This window comes from Colobus angolensis, unplaced genomic scaffold, assembly GCF_000951035.1.
Source record: "Colobus angolensis palliatus isolate OR3802 unplaced genomic scaffold, Cang.pa_1.0 Scaffold664, whole genome shotgun sequence".
Taxonomy (NCBI): Eukaryota; Metazoa; Chordata; class Mammalia; order Primates; family Cercopithecidae; genus Colobus; species Colobus angolensis.
The window spans coordinates 696,231-701,928 of NW_012120310.1; the positions used below are offsets into that span (position 1 = coordinate 696,231).

Genomic DNA, 5,698 nt, shown 5'->3' on the forward strand with positions numbered 1-5,698 from the left:
TTTGCAAAAAGGTTAATGGATACAGCACATTTTCCAATGTGACTCTAAGAAACAAAGAATTACAAATGGTATGTGGTGGTATTTGTTTTTCTTCTTTTTTACCCTACACTATGTAAAATCTAGAAGTTGAATGCCACATCAAAGCCCTCAGCTATCAAAAATTGTTAGTGACCACATATATGTGTCTGTGCCTGGCCATGGAGGTGAGAAGTGATGGTCTTAAGCTGTATTGGTAGGTTGTAAATGAATCATTGTTTTGTAGAGAAGTTTTATTTGAGATGAAACTTTATTTGGGTATCAAACCTTTAATCTTAATTCTTGGTAGGAGCATGATCTTTATTTACCATTTTTCTAGCTTATTATAAAATATTCTATAGGTATTTGTCATAAAAATATATCATTCATGCCAAAGAGTATAGTTAACCTATATGCACAAATTAAAATGACAAAGTTAGCAGTTTTTAGTGACTTCTGGGAACGAAGAGAACGTTATTAACACGATTTCCCTCTTTTCTCCAGGAAGTACACACGGAACAACATTTCAGATTGACCTTGCCTTTGATATTCTTCATGGTTTTACCACATACATATGTATTCCTAAACATGACTAGGTCTTGCCTTGCATCTTTTGGGATAGTTTATTTACAGAATCACATGGTAGGTACTTCTGTGCATCATGTTTTATTCACTCAGCAGTTTGCTTTGGAGATTCATTGTGAGGGATGCTTCCTTCAGTTTTCTCATCTCCAGGAATTTGTTGCTACTCACACTGCTGCTTTAAACATTCTTGTGGATGTTCCCTGGGTGTACTTGGGAGATCTACTGGGGTGTATATCTAGGAATGAAACTACCGAATTGCAGTAGTTGTACAAGTTCATATTCTCAACAAGAAATAAAAACTGCTGAGCTATTTTCAATTTTTTAAACTTTTACCAGTCTAATTAGTGGGTATAAAGTTGCCCACATTGTAGTTTGTATTTGCATTTAAAGGAAAACAAATGAGTTCAGCATATTTTTCACAAGTTCATTTTCCATTTTTGTTTTGTTTGCTGTGGTTATTTTTCCATTAATATATTTTTATATTTTTATTATTTTGGAATTACATATTCTAGATACTAACACATTGTTGGCTAACTACACGGGAAATTTGTATGGACATGATTTGTGCTTTCGTTGTTTTTATGATATACACTGATTGTTGAACAACTCTTCTTAATTTTAGTGGTGTCAAATAAGTCATCTTTTCATTTACATTTTGTGCATTTTACATTTTCCAGAGAAAGAAGCTCCTACTCTGACTTTATAAAATGTGACCAATATTTTCTACTTAAAATTTTTAAATAATTATTTGCACAATTAACTTTTTAATCTATGTAAAATTGTTTGTGTATATTTATGGATAAACAATTTTCTTGTACTATTTCCTAAATAATATATCTTTTTCTCAGGAGGCTCTAATACAGCATTCATTATAGATCAAGCTTTCATTCATGCATTCATTATAGATCAAGCTTTCATATTTATCTGCATCTGTCTTGTGTTTCCTTATCTTTTCTATTCATGATTTTCCTACCTCAAAAGTATTTGGATTTAAATATTATTTTGTAACCTGTCACCTGATAGAAGAATATCTGCCAAAATTTTCTTTAGGATTATGTTAAATATTCTTAATACTTTCCTTTTTTATTTAGATTTTAAAAAGACATTTTTAAGTTTCATGAGAAACTCTGTTACAGTTAATAGGAATTAAATTGAATTTGAGGATATTAGAGACTTGAGTCTTTCCTGTGTTTGGTCTTCCTGCCCATGAGTATGATGTCTTTATTTTTTATTTTTTTTTTTACTTTATTAAAATACTGAGTTTTATTTCACATGTATATTTTTGTCTCCCCACCATTTCCATGTCTGACCACCGCTACTACTATGTCCTATCATAACATTCCATACATACTTAAAACCAAGCAAAGGGTGGAGTTCCATCTTTAAAAACTAAACAGGCATTTTGGACAACACATTCTTGGCAATGGAACCTGGACAACATTTATCAAACACGGTAGGGAAAGTTGTCACTCTGCATTATAAAAAGGACAGCCAGATAGCAACTGTTACAGAAATGAAATAAGACAGAAAATTTTTAACAAATTGTTTAAACTATTTTCTTAAAGAGACTTCCTCCACTGCCAGAGATCTTGAATAGCCTCTTGGTCAGTCATCCGGAAGCAATTCTTCACATAATTGATGAACTTGGCTTCCACTTTGGGAAGACAACCACCTTTTTCTATACTTGCTTGCATTTTTGCTTTAATGTCTTCTAAGAACTAGGTCCTTTTGGTGTTTTAGGAGTTTTTTCCTGTTTTTTGAAGGATTCTTGTCCTTTTGATCTTGGTGTTGATGGCTGGAGTATCTCGTATAGATTTCTTCACTGGTGCTTTTTCTTCAGCTTCCTCATCATCAAAATCATCATCATCATCATCTTCATCATCATCATCATCTTCATCATCATCATCTTCATCATCTTCTTCATCATCATCATCATCTTCTTCATCAGCAGCAAGTTTTACTTTTTTCTGTGGAACCTTGCTACCACCTCCAGGGGCAGACCGCTTTCCAGGTATACTTAAGAGTTTCACGTCCTCCTCCTCTTCATCTTCTGACTCTGTATCTTCCTCCACAGCTACTAAGTGCTGTCCACTAATATGCACTGGCCCTGAACCACACTTCAACCTTAAGACCACTGGTCGTGTTATTTCAAAGCCCCCAAGGGAAACCGTTGGCTGTACAGACATTTTCAAAGTTGCCAGTGTTACTTTAATTGGACTGCCTTCGTAATTCATTGCCTCTGCTTCAACAATGTGCAATTCATCCTTTGCACTGGCCCCTAAACTGACCGTTCTTAAAGATAACTGGTGCTCATTTTCATCATTATCCACCTTAAAGTGATAATCTTTGTCGGCCTTTAGTTCACAACTGAAAAGATAGTTCTGGGGCCTCAGGGGGCTCATATCCATGTCCATCGAATCTTCCATCAGGTGGCGGCACGCACTTAGGTAGGAGAGAAGGCGGACGGAGATACACGAACGCTACTCCAGAGAACAGCCGCGCAGGACGGAATGACACCAGGGCTATGATGTCTTTATATCACTACATCTATTTCAGTTTTCTTCAAATTCTTTGATTAATTTTAATTTTTTTCTTAAAAAGATAATTTCTGTAATTCTGTTAGTTTTACTACTATTTCTAAAATACTTTGTGACTGACTGTGCATGCATATGTGTACATCAATATGTCTTAAGTGCTTATTACATATTTAAGAAATGCAATTAATTTTATTGACATATTTGACAATTTGGTAAATTGTTTTATTAATTCTAATAATTTTAAATTCTAGACCTGAGGTTGGCCAGATAGTAAACATTTTAGACTTTGGGGACCATATGGTCTCTGTAGCTATTATTCAACTGTGCCATTGTAGCATGAAATCAGCCATAGACAATATGCAAATGAATAAGCATGGCATGGCTGTGTTCCAATAAAACTTCATTTACAGAAACAGGTGGTGACCTAGCTTTTGCCCGTGGGCCATTGTTTACTGATCCTTGTTCTAGGCTATCATATCAACTGCCAATAACAGTTTTGTTTCTTCTTTTTAAATTCTTATCCCTTTTATTTATTTTTATTTCCCAGCTACATGGTTAGGAAAGTCTAGAATAATATTTAGCAGAAATATTGACAATGTACATTTAAGTCTTGTTTCTGATTTTATATAGTATGGTTCTAATAATTCACTGATATATGAAATTTGCTGTAGGTCAGTATAGATAAACTTCATCTGATTATGAAAGGTTCCCTCTACTCCTGATTTTGAACAGTTTTATTATGATTTTCCTCTTGTATCCATTAAGATATTTGAACAGTTTTCTCCTTTAATCCCATTTTTTTGTGATTGACATAGTGGATTTTCTAATGTGGAAGCAACATCACATTATTTGTACATTTGTACATCATGGTATTATAATTTTAAAATATTATTCAGTTTTTTTTTCTCAAAAAGTTTGGCGTGTACTTATATGAGTGAAATTGACCTGTTTGTTTTCTTTCTCTTGGTGTCCTTGTCTGGTTTAGAATGAAGATTAAAAGAGCTACATTAAGTGAGTGGTGAAGTATTTCCTTTCTCCTGTTTTCTAGAAGGTTTTTGTGTACTATCAAATTAATTCTTCTTTGAACTTTTAGTCAACTTCTATAAAACTGACCATGCCTCTTTATGCCAGGTATGTCCCGCAGACCGTGGCCGACAGATGAAATGAGTACTCAGACACAGGTATGCAGTGTAAGAGCAGCTAGGTGACTGCCTGGCTCTAGTGGCCGGATAGCAGCCCCAAGAAGCTGGAGCTGCTTGCTTTCATTCAGTGCACGCACAATGCCAAAAACCTGGAGCAAACACAACCTGTAGGTAATTAACATTTATTGTTACTCTTTCAGGGAGTGTCTCCTGGATGATCAAAGGTCAGTTCCTGGTCAAGATAAGTAAAGAAAAGAAACCTGTTAAGATCAATTCCCCTATACTCCCTTGCACCTACTCCTTGCCTTCTGCCTCAGGGTTACAGAACAGCTATCTTCAGCTCTTCTCCACTGGGGGCTCTAACTTTCAGAAGGTTTGCATCTTTTCCCTATAGTTTTTCCCACCACCCTGACCATTCTCCTACACTTGTACTCTCTGGGAAAATTCTTAACCAATGATCCATTTTTTTTTTAACAATTATACCATTTTTGTATTATTCTTGATTCCATTTTAGCAATGTGTACTTTTCTAGAATTGTACTTGACTTGCTTTCATATTTGTTGACATGAATTTATTCTTACATTGTTTAATTATCTTTCTAGATTTCTGCAACATTTGTAATTATATACCTGTTTTTATCCTTTATATTATCTAAAAAGTTTCCAGATGTTACTTGATCAATCTTGCCAAAGCAGCCAAGGTTCATCTTCCCTAAGAACTATGATGTACCTTTATTAATCTTCTTTATTATTTATTCTATTTCATTCCATTCCATTCCATTGCATATTCCATTCCATTCCATTCCTTTCTGTTCCGTTCAATTCCATTCCATTATTTATTCTATTTCATTAAATTATCTAATTTTTCATTACTCTTTACTTCATTAGTATTTATTCTTTTTCTTTCTCCAACTTCTTTGAATAAACATTTAGCTTATAATTTTTAGCTTCTTTTTCCATTAGAAACAAAGCTACAAGTTTTCCTCTGCCCCTTTAAAGACATACTATAATTTTTAGTATTTTATTTTAATTATTATTTATGTATTCATGTATAATCTTATTAATATATATTTATATTACGAATTATTCTTTGACAAATAAGTTATTTGGAAATGGCTTTTTAAATTTCCAAGCATAGAGATTTTATAATTATTTCATCGTATTCATTTCCAACTTTAAGACACTGTGATTAGAGATTGTTTTATATTATTCCAATTATTTGATTCTTTATTGCCTAGTATCTAATTTTAGAATGTTTCAAGTGTGCTTGGAAAAAATAAGCTGTATTTTCCAGTTCTTGTGTGAAGGATTCTCTAAATATACATCATATCAAACTTGCTAATAATGTGTACAAAAATTTTAATACCCTTCCTATTTCCACACTGTCTTTCTTTCTTTTTTTTTTTTTTTTTGAGACGGA

General features: G+C 33.3%; 1 pseudogene across 1 annotated transcript; it reads right to left on the reverse strand.

Annotated features, from left to right (window-relative positions):
* Nucleotides 1-1,831: 1,831 nt before the first annotated feature.
* LOC105500444 lies at nucleotides 1,832-3,123 on the reverse strand (annotated as a pseudogene). The gene has a single exon (XR_001000030.1). The product of XR_001000030.1 is annotated as a nucleophosmin pseudogene (transcript).
* Between the last annotated feature and the right edge of the window lie 2,575 nt (nucleotides 3,124-5,698).